General features: G+C 36.1%; 1 long non-coding RNA gene across 1 annotated transcript in view; it reads left to right on the top strand.

The window, feature by feature from the left end:
- The first annotated feature begins 11919 nt into the window (after positions 1-11919).
- Positions 11920-27311, top strand: part of LOC109022559 — an 18646-nt gene continuing 3254 nt past the window's right edge. Inside the window, exon 1 of the long non-coding RNA XR_002001525.2 lies at positions 11920-15968. This is a non-coding gene — a long non-coding RNA (uncharacterized LOC109022559). The remainder of the gene's footprint in view (positions 15969-27311) is intronic.

Genomic DNA, 27311 nt, shown 5'->3' on the forward strand with positions numbered 1-27311 from the left:
ACTTCAGGTTATATGTGAGATTTTTTGCTGAAGACAAATGTCATTTCTGGAAACAAAAAAAAAAAAAATCATCTCAGTTACAACTTTGTCCATGGACTCAGAAGTGTGAACCTAATCACAAAAGAAAAGTACCAATTCTTGTCATCATTCTTAACTAGGTAAGATTACACAAACACACAGTCCTAGACACATTTATTATTCTGGCATCTTTCCCCATGACTGTGGTCTGGATGATGTAACATTTTCCAGGTATGCTGGTATTCAACGATTACTTACAAACCACAAGTTGTGTTGTATAACCAGATATAAAGGGTTTAATTTTCCTCTCCAAAGGGTTGCCTCAGGATCTTTATAAATTGGTTTTATTGATGTTGTACAACCACCCTACAGACCAAAGTGATATAGTATCAGTATGGCATTAAGGTTTGTCTGCATATTACAGTCATGTCAGTGTGAGTGTACCACCGTAGGAAAATCTTCCATCTACCCACCTTGCATGTAGTTACACTAATTTTCTTTGGTCAGTAAAGTTCTCCAACAGAAAAGGAAAACACTATCCATTGCTATAAATAGTTCCATACTGGTATAACTGTGATTATAGGTTATCATGTATTATTCATTATACTATATAAATAGTCCAGGAAATGCTCATATGCCTTACTGAAATGATTAATAACACAAAGCTGTGAGCAGGTCATACCTGATGTGAGATCCAGGGCAATGTAGACAAAACTGATTTCTCACTTGTGCATCACATTTTTATGTGAAGGTAACTATTGTGAACTCCTTGAAGATGGACTTCAATAAATACAACTTTATAGCAGAGCAATGTCCTTTAATATTCTTGTCTCCAAGTCTACTTTGCCACCATTACTTGTGTAAATTTTAAAAAATGGCAGAAAATGTCAGTAAAATGATGCATTGTGAAATATTCTTACTTCAGAATTATTTTGAAAAAGTAGGTTAAGTCAGTGCAAGCAAGCAACTGTTTATGCAAACATTTTTTCTATTGATTTTCAGGAAAATAGTATGAAAAATTACCCAAGACTGCATGTGCTGTTCAGTGCTAACTGAAAGTATATTTCACTACTGTTTCTGAAGAAGCCTTGCAGTTAATCAGTTATGTCTTAGGAAAAACATAATCCACTTTATTGATTTTTGAGAGAGTAACAAGAGTCTGGTTATTCTAATTAACAGCTGTCTTCAGGTCTTCCATGAAAAGTTGTGACATATTCCACACATCCACCATCAGGTCAGCCACACTTCTGAGATCCTGAAAACCTGTATGCACCGCCAGAAAATATGTAATTTCACTCATGCTACAGATCACTCCAAGACACTTGTCACCAACCAAACGTTTTATTTGGCTTAATTCACTTACCAGTTAGTTTTTTTTGTAATATGAAGGAAAAAGCAACATAAAATATCACAATAAACAAGTGAAGTCACTGGGAAAGAGAAGTCAAAAATGCAAAATTTCTATTCAAATATTTCTCAGATTTCTTTTGCTTGTCTGGGTTGACCTCATATGAAGAACAGTTTGATCTTTAGAAGAAAATAGTGCTCTATAGATTTTAGAACTTTTTTAGTAGTTAAATCAGCAAATTATATTTTGTCTAGCAGCCTAATTCCATGTATTCAAGAGGTATTCTAACTAAAAAACATTTGGTATTTCTAGCACAGCTACTTTCATTAGAAAATGAAGTAGCACCATATAACTCCTATTTGGTTTATCGTTATCATACAGCGTTTAAACAAAGGTCTTAAATCTTCATGTGAATAAATGAAGAACCTCAGGAAACACAGAGTATCTGACCTCACCACAGAGGATATTGGCAATGTTTTTGTAGCTCCATGAGGTCCTCAACCTCCATTCAGAGTGGCAGAGCTACAGCCACAAAGCCAAGTATCTCCATCCCCTTACTCCAAGCCCCTTCCATAGCCCAGACACAATTACTCCATTTTATTTAGACATGTGACTTCCAAACTGCCTACCACTGATGTCAGTGATGGGGAATGAGGGCATGAGAAACACATTTCTGTGTCTGTGGGAGCTCTGAGGAAAGGGATGTGCAGACTTTGTGAGTGAGCTTGGCAGGGTGGAAGGGCCTGTGTCTCTCTTGCCAGGGAGCTGCCAAACCACAGCCATGACTGAGGTACCAAGCTGCATAACAGGAACTTAGTAAAGCAACCAAGTTGCCATTAGGATCAGGACAATTAACACATGGAAGTGCATCAGTTGAATGATAGTATGGATTTATGGTAGTCCTCATGAAATATCATCCAGCTTTATTATCTGAAGGTTAAAATCAAGAGCAATTAGCCAATGTATTGCATTCAAATAAAAACCAATTTGGTCTATATTATTGATGCATTTCCTTCATGTTTGAGGTAGGAGTGTAGTTTTGTGAACTGTCTTTCTAAGAAAACCAAAGTTTTGCAGGAGTCAAATATTGCAGCTGCAAAATTATAAATGGAGGTAAAGGAGAATCATCACATTAGCTGAACACTGGAGAGAAGTCTTTGATAGTGAGTGAGAGAAGCCTGTGATTCATTCAGGAAAGGAAGTCCTAGAACATTTTATATATTGTATTGCATTTAACATGCAAAAACAAGTCAAGACTGTATAAAGGTTAAGGAGGGACAGTGGAGGATATCAGTGTTCTTCATGCAACCTTCTTAGAGATACCTCATATTCTGTAAAGCTTAGTGGTAAATTTCCTTTCTTTTATGGAAAAATACTTTGTAAAATGAAAAGACAACTGAGAAGCTCTACCTAAATTTCTTAAACAGCTACATATTTTGACAGAAAATTGTTCTCCTGTTACTTTCTGTATTTCTTTTTCTGTATTTATTTTGTGAAAGAAATACCAGATCTAAACAAGATTTTAATGTCCTTAAACAATCTGTTTGCTAAAAAATTCTTAGCAAAGATGTTAAAGAAAATAGTTTTGGGTTTTTTTAATAAGTGTTTCCTGAATTCTTTTATAATTTTGTAGAACTTAAAGAAATGGCTCAAGACTGCAGGATAAAGCAGTTTGGGGAAAATTTTCATACAGTCAGAATCATAGAATAGGTTATAAATTAATCCTATGTGACAAAAAAACCAATTTATCCCTATATCTGAATCTATGGATTTTTAGGAATCAGGACAGAGTTCATTTGTAGATGCATTTTTTTCAAAGTAGGATTAAAAAAAAAAAATCATTTCACTAAGAGATTACAAAGTCTTTACAAAAAGAAAACTCTTTACAAAAAGAAAGGCTATAACTGGAAAGGTTGGTTGTAGTTAATGTCCGAAGAATAAAGATAATATTTTTTATTATTTCATGTCATTCTCTGTTGTCAAGAGATCAATCAAAGTACAAAAAGATTCCAAATTAACAAGTAAAATCACAGGAAAAACTGAAAAATATTTGAATACTGAACAGAAAAATAATTCTAATGTTTTCTGAAGTTTTTTGTCCTCCCTTAAAAACTTATATGCACTCCACGACTTCTGTCAGTTATTAAAACCCATGAGTTACCAGAAAAAGTGTCACGTGTCATCAGTTTTACTGTACTGATCTCCTGAGATAGAACAGGCACACAGGTAACTTTCTTAAACCAGAGATGGCTTTAGAGATAATCACCATCATCCACTCTGTTGTTAGCTAATTAAATTTTTCTAGTCCTTACTGTTTATCATTGGACCTGACAGAAAACTTTGAAATCATTCAATTGGTTTTGTTTCTGGTCCTGTCAGTCAGATGATAACATACACTTGAAACATTAAGGAAAATGATTTCTACTGAAAGATTTGCTGATCTCCATGGCTATTAGACAACTTAGGAACATTGCTCATGAGAATGCTGGTGACTTTTAGTGGAGACATATTGTATACACTATTTATGTCCTGAAGCTGTGGAATCTGAAGATGAACTGTGCTTGCCAGTATGAGTACAGGAAAGATTTTCTGTCCTTTCACAGTCTCTGGTAGGCTAAGTTATTTGTATTACATCTTGGCAGAAAATGTTGAAATATATCTCTAAATCGTGCATATCTGGAACAAAGTCTTCATTCTCAAAGAGAAGCAATTTTTGTCAACTTAAGCATAAGAAATGCAGATTTCTAAACTTCTACTAAAAATATGTCACTGTTTTAAAAGTTTGTTTTAAAATCCTTTTAAAAGGCTATGTTCTGTAGTTATTGAAAGATATAAATGCCTCCTTTCCTAAAATAATTGAATTAATTTTGAAACCTAGTATGCTTTTCCAGAGAATAGCAAGATTTGTTGAAAACGCAATTGCAGACATATTTCACATATGCAAATCAGAAGGAAGGTTTATTGGAAGATCATACCCATGCTGTAATGGTACAGGTCATCATCCACATATTAAAAAGAAAAATAGGAAAGAGAAAGATGTGCAGTTGATCATCTATATCCTGCATGTGCACTAATAATTTTTCAAGATGCTGTAGGGAAACAATGAGAACTTTCTAATATCTTTTCACAACATTTGGGTGTACACAGTGGAAAATATAAATGCTTCAGTGCCCTGATAAGTGTAGAATTAATTATGAAAACAATGTATCTTATTTATTTCTGTTGCTGCTATATCTTACTGATTTAATGGAGGTATAGTTTCTTGTTATGCAGTATCATTATACAGTGTGAGAACAGCTGCTTCTGTCTTGTCTGGCACTGTTGTTGCCATGCTGGATGCGTTAGCTGGTGATGGATGGCTTACTCACAGGAAAGCAGTGAATACTTTTGTTACCTGCCCTTGCATTATAAGACCTTCACACTGCATCCCCACCCACAAGTCAGAGGTACAAACTGCTGAGCTGCTCCTCTGTGACTCAGCATTCTGGGCAGAAGGCTTGCTTTTTTACTTCTGCACAGTACACAGAACAAAGTGTGCAGATACTTTGTGTCATGATTTACTATATTCACTTTGAACTCCATATTCATGGCTCAGCTAATAATTAATTCTATTTCTTCCTGAACTTTATAGCAATCCTGTACAACCAGTAGCAAATCTCAGTGAAAAGGTCTTGCCAATGAAGCTTTTTGATTTTTCCTTTCTTTTTTCTGCTTTTTTTCTCTTCTTCCCAGAAGAAGAGAATGTTTCATATACCTATTTTAACTGAAAAGATAATCAGGGACACTGTCATTCAAATGAAATGCTGTTATTTGATAATAATACAGGAATTTAGCGTGATGTTCTCTGAGTATTTAAAGCTGATAGGGTTCTTTTTATTATTCTCTATGGTATTTTGAGTATTCAATACCTTCTTAATATCTGTTTTAGAATTCATGATGCAAAGATACAAACAACTGACAGGAATGTTGTATTACATTGAATTCCTGTAAACCAAAGTAGCTTTCTGATGGAGAATTTAGTCCTGCAGATCTTACTCGGGTTTCATATACTAAAATGTCCATGCTGACATCAAGAACTGAAAAGGGAATATAAAAATCAGAATGTGACCTGTATTCAGTTTTATAATTTAATTAAATTCAAACAGAACACTTAGCTGTGAAGGACTGGATTGCATCACTCCAGCCCATGTCCTGCTTAGCAGCAGTGTGAAATCACTTTGATCCAGGAAGACCATTTCAGAGACAGTACCATATCAAGATTTTACTTTTCTTGTCATCATAACCAATTTTCCCACATCCAAAAAGAATATTTAGTTGAACGTACTTGCCTGGCACTGTTGCTTGCTCAAATCTCAACTTGGCAATCAAATTCATCCATTCATGGTCGTCACCACTTTATTTTCTTGAGACCTATCAAATTTCTGAAGGAGGCACAATACTTTTTGTATCACTGAACTTGTTTGCAGATCTAAGGGAAAAATGGGTTGCCCATTTGATTGTAAAGGCATGGGGGATATGGGAATTTTAGGGAACCTAAAGTGTTCATTTGAAAAAGTTATTATTGGGAGCTCAAATAATGCTGCATAGTCCTTCAAAGCTGAAATAGCACCTACAGAGCTTATAAGAGCTGCACTGGACTCAAAATGCTTACTAAAGGCCGCATCTATTTTAATCTCTGCACATAATGAAGAGTTAGAAAACCAGTGAAGCTGCATGATTCTGCTAAGGTCACTCAGCAGGTCAAAGTGATGTAATAAAGTGCAATTAGCAAAGCAGCAGGTGAGGGTAAGAAGCTGCATCAGGAAACGAAACACGGGGTGCATTCTGAGCTGGGATTTGTTTTGAGAACTGAACTCCCTTGTCCACAGTGCAGTTGTACTGTCATCACTTGGTGCCTGCTGGACTTTACCAGGCAATTGGATGAAGCCACAGCAGAATGTGTGTATATAGGGACCCTAGCTAATACCCACTGTCCTCCCCAGAGCACTGAGCACACCTAAAACCCTACATATTCTTAAGCTTTATAGTGCTGACAGTTCTAGAAATAACAGATCTATTTTAGACCAATTTAGGGATTATTTTAGATTCAGAGTGCCTGATTTACACTTATTTTCATCCATTTCCTTTTACCCTATTTTTCTATAGCTGCATCACCTGTTTCCATGGTAAGTTTCTCATGCTGTATGTCTTTGATGAGCAAGAAAGACATTTCAAAACGCTGATAAGGGATTGAGGTACCTGGTAATACCCACTGTCCTCCCCATAGCACTGAGCATACCTGAAAACCTGCATATTCTTAAGCTTTATAGTGCTGACAGTTCTAGAAATAACAGAAGGTCTATTTTAGACCAATTTAGGGGTTATTTTAGATTCAGAGTCATTTATTTGGGTTTTGCTACTTTGGAGTCTGCTTAGCTAAATTAATGGAAATAAGGCACCTGATTTTGTAATACATAGTCAACCAAAAATAACCCTAAGAATTTCTTTAAGGATCTAGAAAGCAGATGGTTTTTAGTATAAAAATATTTTCTACCAGGTTCTTCACTGCACTTAATTTCAATGAATCATTCTCATTCAAATGTTCTGTATTTTATCAAAAGATAAAATACAGAACAAGCTATAAAGAATTTTCCATGCCTCCATTTCTCTCATATTTTCTTGTAAATATACTTTCAGCAGGGCTAGCCATATTGTCAACCATTAAGATGTTCTGTAAATGCAACTGTGTCCACTGCAAATTAAATTTTACAAGATGGGTGTCTGCTCAACCCAAGGATTTTGGTCAAAATGCTGAACAGTTTAGAAAAATAAAAAAATATTTTTTTCTGTCAGATCCAGAAAAAGATGTTTGGGGTGCCTGGTGAAGGTGTCAGGAGAAATACATAGAACAAGAAAATGCTCTGTCTGTATAAGCAAATTAGACAACACCAGAATGATCCTATCTGAGATTTATTTCCCCAGTGCTTGTATTTTTAATTTGCAGTCTTGCCTAATGTACAAGTTGATGTCTGTGGAGATGTATAAGGGTTGTGTGCCCAAATAGACTCTTAGCCACAGAACCACTGGCAGACATTCCCAGTGATTTGGAGGGTGTTTAATGGCCAACAGCTGAGTTTGGCTAGAACAGAGGAATGGATTAGATTGTCCTTCAGCATCCCTATCCACAGAGTTTTGTGTCAAGGTAGGCAAGCTGCTCAAAGTAAAAGCCTCCTAATGTTGTGTTTCCTGTTGTCTTGAGATCTTACAAAGACTTTTTGGATCTTATTTTCAAGAGCTACAAGCATCATCAGCTGTGCCTGACTGTGTAAAATGCTGTTTAAGTTAGATGCAAGCCTTGGCTTTCCCAGACAATGTAAAAGTGTTGAATGTTTTATTTTAACTCAGGAATAAACAGTTATAATTATAATAAACAATTAGTTACACTTATGAGGTATTCATGTAGCATAATCACAAATGACACAGAAAGCCAACTGTGAAATTCGTAATTTTTTCAAGAAAAATTAAAGCTTTGAATAAAGTTCAGACAATTAATAAAGGAAAAACACGTTGAATAATGAGGATAAAAGAAATACTGAATAGCTGTTCTTTCAGTTCCTTTTCTTATGCATGAAATCAAGCAGAAAAAAAATTTAATTCAGCCATTTTAAACTCAGTGGTTGAAACAAACGAAAAAAAACACAACCTAACAAAGTTTAACTCAGACACTGACTACATCAAATGTATACATGACAAGACCTGAATTTGGGTTTCACTAACCTGTAACTGATATTTAACTAACTTCTCAGTGTTTGGCTTACTTTAACCATTTATTTTGAAGCCTGATGTTTATCCTCTCCTAGTAGCTTTCATCAGAGAAAAATGTCTCCAAGTTTATGGTAAGGTTTACACAATTTTCAAATGGAGTTTCCTGTATCATAAACTTGATTTGGATATAAGGAATTCCCCTGAGTGACCCAAAGATTGTTTTCTGATTCTTTCATGAAAATCTGTTTGTTTTGGGGAATATCGTGAGATATCCACAAAGTTGTTGTTTGCCAGCTCAGTAAACTTGGTAGAAGCTGTAAAAAGATGTCTATATTCCCCTGCTCAACTGAGCAGCATTTTTTCTTCCATGTGAAGTTACCTTGGTGTAACACTTGGGGAAATACAGAGCATCTTCATCACCAGGGTTCAAATACCTACTGTTGCTGCTACAGGTACCTAGGGTACCTACACATTCAGTGGAGTGACCTTTGCTTACAGAAAATAATTCAGAGTACCTAAGTCAGATGCTCTAAAACACTCTCTGGATGTACCTTGTCTCTGTTGGCTTGCTGGAGAGACTAACTAATGTGTTTAAAAAAATGCTCCCCTCTCCAGCCTAAACCTTTAAATTCTCTCACAATTCATTTATTTTAATAAGAACTTATTTTAATTAGTCTCTCATAGGCCTGATTTTGTTACTATTATCAAGAAATGAAACACAACTCCAACCCAACTTGTTCTTACAAGTTCCCATTCTCATCTGTACCAGCACTCAGAATTAATTTACTCTCAAATAATATAATATAAATTACTCTGCTGTAATATCTGCATAAAGAGTGTTGGTGTTCATAAAATTCACCCCCACAAACCTTCTTTTTTATTACATTGCCAAAAGCAAGCTCATACTACTGTGCATGGACTATGAGCCTTCATCTCAATTAGGTGATTTTAGGTACCAAAAAGATATTGAGGCAGCACCTGATAAATTTGTAACAGTATAAAAATTAAGAATTTAGATGAGAAATCTAGGCTAAAATGATAGCTAAAGTTTTATACAGTAACTTTACTAAAAAGTTCAGAAAGAAAAGAAAAAAAACAAAAACCTGAAAATACCAGTATTTAGACTGTTTCTTTGCCTCTTTTTTGCTCTGTTGTTCACACTCATCATTTTAGAGACCCTAAGCAGGTGGTCACATGCACTCCCATTCTACCTGTGCTTTGCAGGGAACATGAATGTGTTAGAACTGAATAGCACATTCTATTATGTTTTATAACTGGTTTATCTCCTAACATGCAAAATTTGGAAGGTAATATCTACCAAGAGTTTTCTGTCATCTGAACTATAACCCTGTGTCACAGAAATGCTATGTGAAGCTACATAGGTCATTTAAGCAAAAATATTAATGTGACAACAAATTTTATGTTCTTTATTGAATATGTCTGCCCAACTTTATCTTGATTTTCAGATTTTTGGAGCCTTAGGGAAGTACTGTACCTTTTGAATGGTGTTCAGGGAATTGAGAGTGCTCAACATCATTTGCAATAAATCACTGGCTTCTGAAGGACTGAGCCTCAGGTGTGGACTCTCCACAGCCCTGAGTTCTGGACCTACCATTTCCATCCTCTCTAGGATATGCCACCACTCAGACAGTGATCTTCCAGTCTATCAGGTGAGCTGTAGTATTTTTCTTTATGGTTTTAGTTTATGTCAAATGTGAGATAATTAGGTCACATCAGTCTGCAAAAAATAGAATTATTTTAAACTAGTTCTTATTTTATTTGTCATTATAAAAGAGATTATACAGAGATACCTATGGTGCTTGTTACTTTGAGACAGGACAGTTTGATTATGTTTCTAAATTCTTACACTTTTGCTGTCATAAAGAAATGCAATACTTAATCATCTTCCTTACAGAGGTAACACTATAATAAATAAACTATATGTTTGCAGTGTGTTGAACATGGAAATAATTTTTTAAATTCCAAATATTTGAAGAAATCATCTCCCCATGGGATAAGTTAATCTATTAAGACTGGATGTGAAAATCAAATTTTGCAGATTCTGGGGTTTTTTTTGCTCTGTTCTCCACTTGTTCATCACTGAAAATATTGGTGTCTTTATTGAGCTGCTGTGAACATTCACTTATTAAGGTTTATATGGTTCAGTTCCTGTAGCATTGTTGCTAAGAACTATGCACAATGAAAATCTGTTAGAAAGTAATTAAAACTACAGCAGCAACCATTTGGATCAAAAAGAGAAGACAAAAAAGGGTCATACCATTAGAGTTTAAGATAGATACAAGTATTTAATTCAGTCTAATATCCAGAATGAGTTACGTCTTTTGGAGAAAAGGGTAGTAGGAAGTCCTATAGTTAAAGGCTAAGTTCTCTTGTATATGCTAAAGAACATTATGTAACTATATTGGAAATTATAAATCTAACATTTCCTAAATCCTTCAAGCTAAATACTGAGTTGTATTTTTTTCTGTGATAAGCTAATATACATACACCCATATGTCATAGAAAAGTACAATTATTGTACTTAGTTATTAGAAATGAACTTTTTTCTTCAGAAAAGAGCATGTGAAACAGAAGACCATTGTCTCTGGTTGTTGGTAGCTAGAGCATCCAGAAGGTTTCAGCTCACAAAAGCAGCATCAATAGCTAAAGTGGAGTTCTGCTGTATCTGGACACACGTTCATTTCCTACACCCTGGTGCAACCTCAGCCCTTCCATTCTTTCTCCTGACTGCGCACAGCAGAAAACAGACCTGAAGTCTGCCCTGAGGAACAGCATGAAGTCCTCATATGGAACCCCATTCCCTGTCACCATGTGTTAAAAAAGAGGCGGCACTTTTCTGCCCACACCATTTTTCATTCTGCTGTTGCAAATGGTGATAAAAATTTAAACTATGTCATGGTATAGACAGAGATTTTTCTCTGCAGAGAAAGAGCTAAAAGGATGTGGACAGAATCTATTCAAGCCTAACACAACTCTAGACTTGAGAAAAAACTCAGTGGATTTTTCAAGATTCTTTCTCCTGTCTAGAGCTGGAAATAAACCCTAGGTGACAGTATTCACACTCCAGTTTTATGTAGGCTGTGAGTGAGATAAAGAAATGGGTGAAAATGTTCAGCTTTCTTATGGGTTTACATAGATTATATTTAAGTGTGTTAACACTGTAAGTAGTAATCTAAGGCTCTTAGAAATACTGTTTCTTTATTATTATTTTTGTTTTGCGTATTGCAAATGGAAGAAGGGGAAACTGCACTGCATCACACCTGAATACTATTCATCAGAGCCAAACTATCTTTACTTAGAGCCCAAACTCCTAACCATTATACCACATTTCCTAAAATGACTTAAAGAGAGACTTGGAAGTAGGTGATTGTGATTGCCTAAAGAAAATGACCTAGTATTCTTGGAAACTTGAGAATTCCTTTTTATTCAGTAACTGCAGTTTTTAATAAGTGATAACATATTTCAGAAACCTGGAAGACTCTACTATATTTCTATACAATGAACAAAAGTCTGTAGAGGAAGAGAGGGAAGTCTGATTTTTCTCCATCCTGAGCAAGCCAGAACTTTGTAGCAAAATACTAATGTTCCTCTAATTCCATTGTTTTCTTGCATTTTCAGATCTGTTTTTTCCAGCTGCATATATATATATATATACACATATATACATATATACATATATATATACACAGATACACATATATACATATACATATATATACATATATATACATACATATATATAATATATATATACATACACACTCAATTCAGGTCCAAAGGACTATAACCACTTTTCAAGTATATGTCAAAAAGCCCAAGTGAGATTAAATGCTCTCTACTGTTTAGAAAATGTGCCTAAATGCCTAGTGTTGGCTATGTAGTTGTCTTTCAGGTAACTGAGATTGGGCAAAACTAAAAACCTTTAAGGAACAAAGTTTTAAATTTCAGTTGTGGGAGTTGCTTTCATTGAAAGCTATGGATTGTGTATATCATGTCATATCATTAATTAAATTAATTAATTGTAGAGCTGAGAAGAGCAAGGCATGAGGCATCTGCTAGTCCTTGGAGTTTGAGGTAGGCCTGTTCTGTGCCCAATGCTCTGTTGTCAAACAAGAAGTTGAAAAGTGAGCGTAGAGAAGCACAGCCCAATGCACAAGAGCTTTGCTGTGGAGAGACCATTCAAGGCTTCACTTTGAGCTTCTCATGAATCTTACTCATCTTGTGGAAATTGGCCTATAGAATTCCCCAGAAGTGAATTTTTTGTACTTCTGTAGCTTTTGCTAATTCTTTCCTCTGATAGCTTTGTTTTTAAACTGGTTGTTTAGTAAAGAAATAAGATTTTCTTAGAAGGCACTTCTGTTGATAACTCTCAACATTTTTGAAAGATAGTTTAGACACTTCTCTCTGTATTTGAGCACTGGAGACATACCTTCATTTTCAGAAGTACTGACAGCCTGCAGCTTTCACTAGTCTCAGCTTCAGGTTCTCAAAAACCAGGAGTCATCACTAGTATGATTTAAATATCGTGGCCCAAAACAGCTTTTTTGTACTTCTTCTGTTGCATCTTTATACAGATACTGTTGAAATTAATGTTACAGATTTTTGAGACAGCCAGCTAGTACTAATGAAAGCTCGAGAAGCACTGAACATGTATATATCACACAAATGTTTCACTGTTAGCTGGAACTACAGCTGAAGTGGGCCACCTTTATTTTTCTAAAAGCAAACGACTATCCCCCTAACAACTGGGATAGGTTGCTGTAGCCATGCACTATAATAATGGTCTACAAAACAGGTAACTATATGAAGAGGTAAACTCTGTAAGTATATGCATTTTTCTCAAGATAGGTAGAATTAAATGTTGGAGAATACTCAGCCTGTAGCTAATAGACATAAGGCATTATGGACCACACTAGTAATAATGAAAGCTGTCAGCTACTCCCAGACCTTACTGGTGAGTTCTGTAGGTATGTCTGTAACTAACCCCTCTGCAGCATGGAAGTTTGGGTATCTAATCTCTCCTTATAACTCTGATACAGAGATAAATGTTTAGCTAGGGCTGAATCTAGCCTTTAGGCTGTGTCCTGAACTCTCTTCTCTCTCAAAGTCAGATATTATTTTTAGCTTTTATTGACCTGACCATCTGACTCCACTCAGCATTTGTTTCTGGTTAAATGCACTGCTCCCTGTCTAGGTCTAAGCTGACTTACCAAAGAAGTTGTGTTCTTCAGCCATGAAATGGGTTTTTATTACTGAGGTCCACAGTGCAGATCATTGGAAGTTATGTAATAATATGAAAGGACATATAATTGAAAGGCTGTCAGGAGATAAAAGGGTATCAAGCTTCCCAGAGCATTCACATTGCAGCTCCTGAATCTGGCTGACATTGAAAGAGCGATTCAGTGTTCAATGCCAGCCCCTCTGGTAGCAGCGCTGCTCCTCTTCAGTGATGCCTGTTGAAACAGCACAGAATTTAATACAGGAGTCTTCCATTAAAGACATTAGCTGCTGCATTTCACAGTTACTTCTAGCTCAGTTCACCTGCTGGGGGCATGGCACTTTGTCCTTGAGTAGGCAGGATTGCCTTCATCCTGTTCTTCCAACTGGAGCAGAGAGGAAGTAGAGTGTGAGTACATATGGAGCAACACACAACAAGTGAGTAACTGCAATACAGGCATATATTATTCTTGGATTTGTTTTAAATGTCAAGCAATAATACATGAGTAGTAAAAGTAAGACTTTAACTATCCTGACATTCTCCTAAATGTGCAGTAAAACCATAAGAGATGCCTGTATTTACTACAGATAATAAAACTGGAGCGTTACGCTAATCAAATTCAAATCAGTTCAACTGCATAATTTTCAGTGAATAGGTGCTTATAAAACACAGAATGAACTCCAGAAGGGAAGGTTCATTGCTTCCTAATCAAAAGCAGTCAGCTTTAAACACCAGCCAGTCAGGTGATAGGTTTGTCATTTCTCAGCTGTGCTCTTGGAGGGAATTTGCCAAGAAGGCTTGACAAAAGAGCATTTTTTGCCTGTTTCTGAACATCATGTTGAGCTACAAAAAACTCCTGGGACACTGGGAGGAGAGGCAGAATAACAGCAGTTCTATTAAAATATATTTGCTGCAATGAATGTCAAGCAGAATTTATGATGCGAAGAGACAAGTATTTCCTGAAAAAACATGTTGACCCCCCTCAGGTCTGATTGTTTCTTGTCTAATGATGTCCAGCTACTCTGGGGGACTGAGGAGTGTCAATGATTAATTGCCTGGGTGTCAGAGAAATAAAAACTTGTAATGCATCATTAAAAGCTAGAAATCAGGGTGTCTGAACTACCATGGGTAGCTTAAAATTAATATATTACTGCTATGTACAATTAACAGCCCAAGTCAGAAATCATTTGCTTTCATAATTTAGAACAATGGCAGCTCTCCAGTGGAAACGTATTTACAGTCATTTTACATTGCTTTCTAGAGGGTTCATATGGAAGGGAGAGACAAAAATTAATATGCACCGAGGCAGTTAAAGAGAAACCTGTCTTTGAACTGTTCTTTCATTTTAATCAGCATGAGCTCTGCTAAATAGGGAAAAGAATTATGAGTAGGAGGCTAGCATCTAGGTTACTGAGGGCAAATCACTCTCAGGGGAATAAGTTTGCAACCTGAGCAACAGAGTCTGAGCTGTGCATGATTTAGGATGAACAGATCTTTGTTTTAACCCAGCATGAACATCAGTGGCAAGGTGGCCAACCTGAAGTCTCTCTACCAACTTCCCCCACATGAAGGTCTGTTCTCCCCTCCAATGGCCATTGTAACACTGTGCTCAAAGAGTTTTTCAGTATCTTTTATTTCTATTTTCCAGTGTCTTTCTAATGTCATTCTAGTGTTTTCTATTTCACATCTTCAGCTGTGGGATCTCATACATGTTTTAGTAATTTTTGGTATGGGTTGAGTCCCATTAAGCTTCTTAAATTCTTAAATGGCTTCTTGGAGGGATTTTGTTGGATTTTTTTTCTTATAACTTAGGTTATAAAAGTAACACCATAAACATTAATTGAAGGGCCATTAAGCAGTAGGACTGTTTGTTTTGGGTTGATAGAGGACATAAAACTTCATACCCTGTGGTGGAAAACAATTAGATCTGATGATGAACATGCTATTAAATATACCATTACCAGACTTCTATCAGCTTAACTTTAGAAAATAGCAACCAGCTGTAGTCAAAGCATACACAAATGATACAAAGTCGTATTTTAACTGTCATGTCATAGCCTGTTATAAATATTGTCATTTCTAATGTTTTATGCTAATGACAGTGACTAATAGTAGTCATTACCTCTGTTCCTTCTCATAAAGATTTCCTCTAGAGAGTGTGATCACAGCTAAAATGCTGTTAAAAATTAAATTTTATTTCTCTAAAATAGATGACATAAAAATATTTAAATACCAAGAGGTTGGCTAACTATTTTATTTTGTAATAGCATGTGTTTGGCAGCTGCAGCTTTTGTTAATTGTGCCATAAGTTGAACAGATACCCCTCTCAGAAACATTTTTGGTATGCTAGCGTGTGTCATGTCTTCTTATGGTCTCTCAACAGTGGAATAAAAGGTGAATCTCACAGAAGCCATAAAAAAAGTCTGATGCTACCCCTGTAGAGGCTTAATATTAAGAACATTGAATTTTCTCATCCATTTCTTATTTCAGTTATGAATTCTGCTTACTTGACAGGTACAGAGTACTTCATTATGTGCACGAACAGAAATGCTTAAATGGATGAAGCAGCTATTTACGTCTGATAGGAGCTAAGTGGGACATTAAATTAATGCCAAACAAGTGAGTGCTCATTTTAGTTTTGTTATAAATGGCTGCAGCACAGCAGTAATGTGTTGACTCTTATGTGCTGACAAGTTCTATATTTCTTACAAACTTCCCTTAGAGCTCATCATGGAAAGACAAATTCACACTCTGCATGATGAAATTAGCAGCAGATGCATTAATAATTGAATAAGGATCTCTGGAGACACACCACAGTTCAGAAAGAGAGTTGTTGACTGGCTGGTTTAAGTAGAGGCTTCTGTTCTTATATATATGCACTTACATAAGCCCTAAGAGCTGCTGCCTGTATCTAGCCTTTGATATCAAATCCACTTCCTGCTCTTAGAAGACTTTGCATAGTTACATTTGACAGGTCCATGGGCAGACTGACAACCATTAATACGGGCAGAGCGTGGCCTTGCTCATTCCTCCTTCTCTCTGCTCTTAAACTTCAAGGCAAACTGAATGCAGTTTCTTTGGAAATCACCTCCAGACAATGAGTGGGATATGAGTGACTGGAAGAGTTAAATTCACTGTATGCCAGACCCATGTCATTGACCTCCATTTCCATAGGGTTGAAAGTTGCCTGAAGTGCAAATCCCAGCTTGTCTCACAGAAGGATTAGCATACTGTACTACCATCTTCCTTTCCAACAAACATGATGTCCTTTGACTTATCCACATGTCCAGGTTTGAGATGGAAGGCATTTCACAGAATCACAAAGGGACCACAGTGAGTCACCTGATCCCACTTCCCTTCTCAAGAAGGCCCATCCTAGAGCACATTGCACAGGCTTGTGTCCAGACAATTCTTCAATATCGCCAGTGAGGGAGACTCCACAACCTCTCTGTGCAATCTGTTCCAGTGCCCAGTCACTGCAAAAAGTTTAAAGATTTAAAAGATTAAAGCAGTTCTTCCTCATATTCAAGTAGAATTTCCTGTGCAATAGTTTCTGCCCATTGTCTTGTCCTATTGCTCAGCACCATTGAGCACAGCCTGGAAACACCCTCTTGACAGCCTCCCTTCAGATACTGACAGACATTGATGTGTTCTCCTCTCAGTCGTCTCTTCTGAAGACTGAACAGGCCCAGCTCCCTCAGCCTTGCCCTTGCAAGAGAGATTCTCCAATCCCATCATCATCTTTGTTCCCCTCCACTGGACCCACTCCAGGAGCTCTGTGTCTTTCTCATCCCGAGGAGCCCAGAACTTGGCACAGCGCTCCAGATGTGCCTCAGCAGGGCTGAGCAGAGGGGCAGGACCACCTCCCTCAGCCTGCTGGCCATGCTCTGCCTAATGCACCCCAGGATACCACTGGCCTTCGGGGCCACAAGGGCACACTGCCAGCTCAATATGTGTCTTTTGGACAATAGCAAAGAAAGCAAGAGGATTCCCAGAAAAATAACTCGGCTTTTTAAAGATACCACCAAGTCTCTGATGTAATTTTTAATAGCTACTTTGTAATCATACTAAATAATATTATGCTCAGGGAATATTGACAATATAGTGTGATATTTCATCCACAGCAATACTATTGGAGCAAATTCTTCTGAGTTTAAAAACAGAGCTTTATTGCACTAGTGCCAAGAGAGTGATAGTAATTTGAATAGTCTAAAATTTTGTTCCAGTGTGAAGAAAGTCAAGATTTAGCACAGTGTTATAAGATTAACTCCACAGAGCTCTCCTAACTATGCGTGCAGACTTCAGTCGCTGGTTTTGAGCAGAGGTTGAATTGACTTTTGTGTTTTGCTTTCCTTTAGGTTATTTTGTAAACCTCAGGATCTGTAAGCAAAACTTACCTTCAAAATATCTATCACTGTATTTTCTGGAGTTTCATCCACTAAAGAAAAGCTAATTCTAATCTTAGATTTTAAATATATTGGAATATTTTTCCTAAGATACAATATGATTTAATAAAGAAATCCTGTCTTTAAAGCAATACTCAAGATTCAATTGTCTTTAAAACAATACTTCAGTTCCTTCTATGTAGATATGCAATTCTTTTTATTCAATAACAGTGCCTACGTTATTTATTTAGTAAGAGTTTGGTATGAATCTCATCATAATGGAAATATAGAACTTGAGATATTTTTAGTATAAGAAACATTTAAACAGTGTCTGTTGTCTCTTGAAATAAGAGTTAAGTCCCAGAGATTTATATTTGTATAATGAAGTATTGTCTCAATCTAGATACTGTGAAATATCCTGCAAGTGGCTCAGCTGAGGAAATAACAGTACATATTTTGCTTTGTGATTTTGAACCACAGTGCAGATATAAAGCGATCAGAGACAATCAGGTGAAGGAGTAAGCATGCCAAAATAGTACCGTGGTTTCAGCATCACATCTTCTTTTGGAGTGCTTGGAACAAAGATATGAAAATTTGATCTACATAAACATTTTTAGTCAATAAAGGTACCATTTCAGAATTAATATTTTTCATTTGATTCACAGATGTATAATACACTTCACTGCTGTTTTAAAAAAGTGATCTTACCATCATCTGAGTTTTTAAGGAAAAGACTAAGTACTTAAACAAGGTCATGAACTGCTAGATAAGTGGAATATACATGAGTTACATAGACCAAAGAGGAATAAAGAAATTGTATTGATGGAAGGGGAGAGAGATCATGAGTCATTAACTATGGCTTTATGCTTCACATCTCTCTACAGTGGGTTTAATCCTATTAACTGATTGCTATTCATTCTGTTATTTCCATGGAATAAGATCCTAAGTCTTCTCCAGGTTAGAAGTGACTATTATGTAATCCAATAACTTTTGTACCTCTTATTAGCATATATAAGGTACATCAATAGTACCAATTTTTCCTTATTCTTAAGTTTATTCTTAACATCTGAAGTAATCACCAAATTTCACAACTCTGGCCATTATCACTCCTGGAAAAGTGAGGAGTATTTCTAAAGCCTTCTGGTGAGTGAATAAACCAATGGGTTTTATCCATGTTTTGCAGGTCACTGGATGTTCAAAACTGCAAAGCAAATTAAAAGAACCCCTTTTCTTTTTCTTTCACAGTAATTTTGAACTTGAGTATATGAGCATTTGCTAATGTAAAAGTTATTGAGGAAGATATGGAGGGTACTTCTTCTAACACTGCCTTAAGGTAGAAATAAATGTTGCATTTCAAATCACAACTCTCTTTGAAATTTGATTGCATTTTAAAAGGCATCTTGAGCACCAAATGTTTGTCTCTTGGTGACTTCCAATCAGACAAATCCACTTAAACGGAAAACAGTTTTCTAATTGTCATCCTGTAACCTCAGCCTGAAGATCAAGTAACTGGGTTTTGATTTATGCCTCATCACTACTGCTGATGTTTCTGCAGATCATAAAATTTTTTCCCCTTGTACACTCTTCTTCCAGCCTTCATAGTCTTCCTCAGTTGTCCCTTTCTGTTGTTGTCGTTGTTGTTGTTGTTATATCTCTTTGAATATTTGCCCAACCTTTGCTTAGGTACATCCTTCTTTTTGGAATAAGTTGGCAAGGCTGTTCATGTACCTGTTTGTACTTTTCTACAAATTACCCAGAAGAATAAATTGTTCCTTCAACTCAGTATGTGAAATAAGGGGTAGAAAAAGAACAAAACTTTTTTTTTTTTTTAAATATATTTTTCTGAACTTGAACATGGTTGTGGAGAAACTGGTATATGCTGCATGCTCCATAAGTACTCTGAGAGAGCACAAGTTGGAGGAATGGCCAACAAAACTGAAGCAGAGTACGATCTGCAACAGCAAATTATTGCAAAATAGCAGTTCTTTCCTCAGGAGCTCTTGGGATGACAGACTAAGCATGGGCAGTACCTATAGAGAGTCGTTGTCTACTGCGTTCAAGCAAAACAGATCTACAGGGTTGAAGTCACTGTGCATTTCCAGATTATCCTCTGAGAGCTGTGATAGTTGTGCTGAGTTGGCAGGGACAAAAATTCAACACAGAATTATCCACAGAATGCATTTGATTTCTTTGTAGCCCACCCTGAGAACAGAAAGGTCAGGTGTTTCCATATATTCTCTGTAAACCTTCTTTGAATTTAATAATTTGGATGGGATGCCAGTTGCACAGAATGATCCAAGCTTTTGGATAAAATGATACCACTTTATTCAATCCTAGCAAGTAATACCATGATTCTACTTCTGCTATTTGAGAAAGTACAACCTATTTTTTGAATGTCTCATATGAGAAGTGCAGCCTTTTTCCGATCACAGACAATGCTGGTTATTCCTACTTGCTTTTCCCTTTTACTTTCCAGCCTACTTAAAGAGTCTTTCCTCTCCCATCATGGTTTTCCTTGGTTCCCTAACATTTATCAATCCAATTAGTGTTGTCAGCTTTCTTGTTTCCCTTCTGCAATAATGCAGAGATAATGTATCTCCTGACCAGAATAAAAATGTCTGGTTTGGACTTCCCTATGCAAAAATGTCTAAAATTGGGCAATAACTTAACACCTGCAGTTCCAAAGTCTTCCATACTGCACAGTGGACATTTAATTTTCCATTAAAGAATGGAATTCTTCTTCAAGGCCCCTTTAAGGAGCAGCTTTGCCACTGCTGAAACAGTAAACTCAGTTTTGTCTTTCAGAGACTCTTTGGAAATTCCTCTCTCCCACACAGCTGCAGTTTCCTGTCCTTTCTGTTACCTACCTTTGCTAATCATAGCTCCTGCAGAGTTGATATGAGATTTGTTCAGAGGTTTTTGCAACCTAAAAATGCCAGTCTTCATGGGACTGTGAAGAAAATTAAGAATACAGAACCAGCATACAGTATAAATAAATTTTAGTTACAATCCTAATCCAAGATGGAAATTCAATCCATGCACTTTCATCTTCCTGTAAAGTAATATTTAATGCTCATCTCCATAGTTATATTTGTATGCTCTGAGTGGCTCCTCTAATGTACTTCTAAACTTCTCATTTTAAGATATAAAACCTTTTTGAACATAGATGGTACAGTATAGACTTTTAAAAGATAGTTACAAGTTCAAAGACTTCAGTTAGGGCAGCAATTCCTCAGTACAAGAAACTGGATCCTCTTAGTCACTAGACAAATGCACTAAGAAAGTTAGAAAAGCTGGAATCTCAAGATGGAAGTTGGAAACACAAAGCAAGATGGAATGCTTTTTTTTCTCTGAAAACTAAAAAGCTGTGTGTCTTGGATGCTGCCAAGGAAGGAAGACTGCAATTTAGACAAGAAACATGGATATTGTGCTTGCATAACGATGTTTGCGTAGAAATTACCCATAAAGACCCAAGGAGTACAAGGTGCTTCAAAATCAGGTGACAATGCAGATTTAAAGGGATGGCTTGGAGCAGCTCCTGAAAACCCTTTTGCCCAGATATGAGCAGAAAGCTGGATGTTAGCACAGGAAGTTCCCTTGCCAGGGCAACAGATTTTGTACTCTCTATAGCTGTAACAGGAAACTTATATGAAGTTAAAGCCTTAAAAGTGAACAGCTTTTGGCTTGTTTCCTTTTAAGCAATAGTTAAGAAAAGGCTGGCAATGCATATATCATTTTCCATAGTATTGAAACAGGAAACAAAATATTAGTGCTTATATAAATAAGAAATAACACAGGTTGGAATCATACTCTTATATGGGTTAAAAACTAAAATGATGAGCATCTCTCATCTCTCAGTAAATGGAACACAGATAAGGGCTCCATGTGTTGGCACTGCACTATATAATCATCTTCCACTTTAGCATGGGAGGTTGGTGAAATAAGCAGTTACTGATAAACACAGGACCTCTTTCAGATTGCAGGATGGACCCAGAAAGGGATGGCCTGTTGGATATCCAGTGCTAAATCTAAGCTAGGTTTACAAATGTAGTGGTAGGTTACCCAGGAGGAGTAACTGCCACCAGAGAAAGTTCATCCCCAGCCTCAGAAATCTGATGTCTCTAAGGGGAAGAATTCACTTTTTATTTTTTAATAATATGCCACATTGCTCTAGAATTTTTCTTTGTGTTAAATGTACAGAACAGAATTCAACATTAGGGTTCCTCTAGAAGACTAAGTGGGGTATGCCATGTTCATTCTTAGTGAGGGATTAGGGAGTAATGTTTTCACCAGAATTAAGGTTGTTCCCATTGTACATAAACACATATTTATGACATGTATTAGAAGCATTTCAATTCAGTGCTTACTAGGAATTAGGCATAATTTTTTCAAGCTTATTTGGAATCTTTAAAAAGCAGTTGGTTTTCTCTGAGCTGTTCTGCTTTTGTTTATTTCTAAATTAAATTAATAATAAAATTTTCATTTACAGGGAGCACTGACAGTTTAGCCACTAGAATTTTTCAAGTATTTTAGGTGCAGATTAAAGCAGACTATTTGGCTATAAATCAGTCTAATATTGTAATTGCCCTTCCCATTCAACAGTTTACTGTTTCTTGGACATCAGTTATGCATCAAGCAGATGTTTCTTTTAGGGATGGACACGTCTTCTATATATCACATCTACATATATATCCATATACCTATATATCTATATAGATATCTTCTAGATATTTTCTTTCAATCCAATGAATTTAAAATCCAGGAATATAAATTAGTATCCAGAGTTCTGAAGTACATCTTTCTGCATTTTGTCAAAATGCATGTTGCATATTGGTGTATTTCTCAGTGGCCTATTTTAATATAATCTCTGAGATGTCCTGTCTTTTCAGTTCTATCCTTTTTATGCAATTCCTCTTTTGACATATCACTTTGAGTCATATTCTTATACTCTAATTAAAGTATATTCAGCATCAATCTTTATATGAATGCCAAGTGGTGCAAGCCTTTTATTACGGCTTTCCAATTATTCCTATTGCTTTTTATCATAATCTCATCCAGCTTTTTAACTTTTCCAAATCGACCCTGGTCCAGAGAGATATTTAAGATATGAAAATACTGACACAGTCAGAGAGCAAGATTTTTTGTAATGACTGTTCTTTAATTTGTAGTTGAATGGAAAAGACTTTGAATATTTGAGCACTCACTCTGAGTTTGTCTGTGAAATCAGGAAGAATTATCTCTGCAGAGAACCTCAGAAGAGGGTGCAAGGACTGTGAGACTTTTGCAAGCTCTTCTAATGCATCATATAGTGACAACACTGAAAAAATTATCCTGAATTAAATACAAAAATGGAATCTGGGTTTTCTGTTTTCCATGTATCTGATGTTCTTTTGTTCCAGATCTCTTTCTTAGAATTTCTACTTGCCCTATGTCTCAGAAATATTTTCTGTTATATTGTATTTACATGTTTAGCATTATCATAAATACACTTTTGAGTAAAAAACACTTATTCTGTAAATATTTGTGAACTGTTGAAAATCATTCAGCTTATCCCTGTATCTGTGGATTCAGCTGGAAGAATGAGGTAAGCGTAACATTACAGTGGCAAATAATTCACTTAAAGAATGCACTGCATATGCTTCAGAGGTACAGGTACCTCAGCAGAATCCTCCATGTATACACGTCCTATCAACAAAAGGGCAGGTATTTCCATCAAATGGAAATTGGTTGGCACAACTAGTTCTCTGTGAGACAAAAGGGACAGCATGACTGATTTTGTCAAAGGCAAAAGGAGAGTGAAGGGCAATGCAACAAAAAACAATAATATATTAAGGCGTATAATTAAAAATATTTGAATGATCCTTATCCAAGCAAAGGATAGCACAGTTAAAAGTGATAAATGTAATAACCGTGAAAAATAAACATGAGAATTCGTTTAAGCTTTTTACTAAAACCACAAAGGGTTGACTTACCATAAGTTATAAAAGATCACTAAATCATCAGCCTTTACAAATTGCCTATTGTGGTTTCTGAGCTAGTCCTTTCTCTCCCAGTAGTCTGAGTAATTGTGTACAGCTCCAGGAATTGATATCTGTAAGGAACTTCTAATGCCAGATAGACAAAGAAAGTAAAATAGAAAGTCATATCTTACTACAGTGAGAAATTCAGTTCACCTCAGTGGGTCTCATCATGGGTGTATAGGTGGTAAGATCTGTCTCTGAAATAAAGCTGTGCTAAATACGAGAGTACAGCAGACAGTTTAATAAATGGGCTACATCAAGTCAGTTCAAAGGTGTTCTGTGGAGTACAGTCTCTGTACCAATAAAAATCCCAATAAAAATTTAATTTAAAAAAAAATTAATTCAATTAAAGTAGGAAGCTACCTCCAAATATTTATAGAGATCAAGCAGACTCACTTCAGGACAAGTCCTTCATACATACCAGAGAGACCTTTCCTGAAAGGTAAATGGTTGGCATCTGCTGAACCATAATCCTAAATCAGAAACACAAATATTTGGATTAACAAAAAATGGAAAGCCTCATCTTTGTTGCTGACCTCCCAATACATATTTTTTCACTTTCAGTGTTGTGTGCATGGCCAGCATTCTTTATTCAGGGCTGGAAATGCAGTGACTTTTTAGCATAGTGACCACAGAGGACCGTGGTGATGAAATTCAAGCCAGCACAAACGCTCAGTGATGCTCACTGACTTCAGAAAATTTGAAAGCCTTCAGTTTAATGCTACACATGTGATGCAGTATGAAGCAACTGAGATTTGATACTCTTAAGAATCAGATAAATAAAAGGATATTTATTTTACCCCTTTGAAAGAGTATATTGATCTGATACAGGATGAACTTGAGGAAATATCAAATATAAGCTGCTGAGTACCATCATTAAAATCTATTTGGTTTTATACACAGAGAGTTTTAGCATCCCACTGCACCAGGGACTGTGTTCAATAACTGTTAAGTGAAAACACTTAACAGACCTGGAATTGCTGTCATATGTACAGTGTATATATATATATATATATGTAATACAAATGAATATGTGCAGAATATTCCATTGTACAAATGAAAGCTATAATAATGAGCAAACTTCTTTAACTGGAATGCTGAGGGAATTAAATTTGAAATTATTTTCCAAAGTAATTTATTTTTGGGTAGTGTTTTTTTTTTTTCCTTGAAGAGATTAAATGCACAGCTATTGAAAAGCACTGAAAAGTTGGAGAAGAATGAGAATGAAGTTGCAGGTGTTGGTGCTGAGAACCAGGGCACAAGTAGTGATGTCTGCCTTTTCTGGTTTGTGCTGTGGTTTTAGGCTTTATGGATGCCAGTAGGGCAAGCCATGCTCAAGCTGGGGTTTCATGAATTTCAGTCTTACTCTTCACAAACCACACTCCAGCCTCTGCTTCCAGCCTCATACCACGGTCTCCTAAAGTTGAGTTGGAGCTTCTCCAGGTCCATAGCAGGAGGTGAAAAAACTAAGTGCTCTTGGTCAGCCTACCTGGTGAGGGTTTCCTGCAGCCTCTGCTCCTAAGTGTAATGGATTGGTAACTGCACACTGGATCTGGCAGTGACATCTCTGAACCAGCACCTCTTCAGAGCATGAGGTGCTCACCAGCTGTTGCCTGTGGCAAGATGACAGGGAAGTGGTCACATTTCCTCTGAATTCTGCTGAGTTTTACACATACTTGTGACAGGTACTCAGTACACACCCATTTTTTTCCTTTTGTATTTCACAAATCTATTTGGCTGGGAAGTAAATTCTAAGTAAGTTTCTGGAAGACTGGAATTGTCCACATAAAAAATGTTTGATGCCCTGAAATTGCTACAAAATGATAAAAAATAAAACCAGTAAAATACCCCTAAGTGCAATTTTAATTGTTTTATTAAGTGCTTTCATGTTATATTTTAATGTTATTAATTTCTGGACATAGTAGACTTCATTATACTCTCTAAGAAGAAGGGATGGTTTTCAAATAAGGTTGCATACTGAGTTTTAGGTCTGCACTGGAATTTTCATATGACTTCAAAATTATCAAAATATTTACTTTTCGTCTATGCAAACATGAAGGGTTTTCCTTTATTCCTACTCCTACAAATCCAAGATTTGTTTACTATGTGGCAGTATAAAATGTACCCAGAAACCTATTGTCAATATTCATCTGTTTCCTTTTTCAGAAGAGAATGTGATTTTACCAGACATCCCTTTAACCCTGGGGTAAAGGAAAGTAGATCTTGCTAATAATGAGCTGTGTAAATTTCATCTGTTGGGGATCTATTCTGTGCCTCCAACAGGAGGAAAAGCTGTTTTTAGTGGTTATGACTTTAAATGTTAATAATTCAAAATAACTGTTATACTGATATAATTCAGGAAGAATCTAGTTTTTCTGCATCCTTACTATTGCCAAATAAGGCCTCAGAAAACAATATAAAGTCATATTATGTTATGGCAATCACCTTGACACTAGAATTGATATAGTGCAATGCATTTGTATTTATAGTGTGTACAGCAGCAGATTTCACCCCTTCATTATTCTATTATCACGTGATTCATATGTTTCCAGATTTTGTCACCCTGAGTTACTTAATCACTTGAGCAAGGCCATGAAAATGAGGTCTGAACCTCTTTAATTGTAGAAATGAAATGAATGTAAGAGTTGGGAATGCTGCTCTAGCTGTCAGTGTCTGTATCTGCACATACCCATATGGCATCCTGGAGTGTTACAGGCAAGCAGGACACAAATGGTGAAAAAAACATCTTTGATTTCTGATGTGAGAGATTGTCTGTGACAGCCACAATACTGGCATAGAGAATCTTAAACCTTGACTTCATCTCTGTTGTAGAATGTAGTATTCTGTGCCCAGAAAAAATAATTCTTCCTAATTTCACAAAATGCAAAATATGGTCAATCACAGTCACCTTTAGTAGGATCTATTCAGGGTTCTTACCTTGTCATTGTTGTTTGTATTTTTATTCGTGAATATATAAAAAGCCAGATTTTTTTTTAAAAAAATTGCAAATATTTGTAGAATTTCAAATGTACCTTGGAATTTTTAATCATTTGCATTTTAAGTAGTCAAGTTTACTTCATCATTATTTTGCAATTTGACCACCTGTATTCATAAGGTGTTACCTGCAAGCCACTTTGCTGAGCACTGCAAGGTTACCAAATACTCTGCAGGAATTAAATGGCTTATCTTTTATCAAAAGGGATCAGTGATTAAGGACTGATTCACTGCTTACAAAAACTAAAGGAAATTATAATGAAATAAAAGCAAATATAAGGATCTAATGGCTTTCCAACCAAGCATGAAGTGGGATTTGGAGAACTGAGTCTTAAGAAACTTGACTGACATCTAACTTCCAAAAAAATTGAATATGTAAATATCTTCCTGCTAGTAGGAAATCATTCCAGCTACCAGAAAAGCTGATTCCTATAGGATACATATATAGTTCACATCTTAAGACAAAGACTCTATTTAATTTTTGAGAAAATTGTATGACTTCTCAAAAAATCCAAGATTTTAAAAAGCAGAGAAGAAACCAAAAGGAAAAAAAAAAAAAAAAA

This window comes from Parus major, chromosome 3 (assembly GCF_001522545.3).
Source record: "Parus major isolate Abel chromosome 3, Parus_major1.1, whole genome shotgun sequence".
Lineage (NCBI taxonomy): Eukaryota > Metazoa > Chordata > Aves > Passeriformes > Paridae > Parus > Parus major.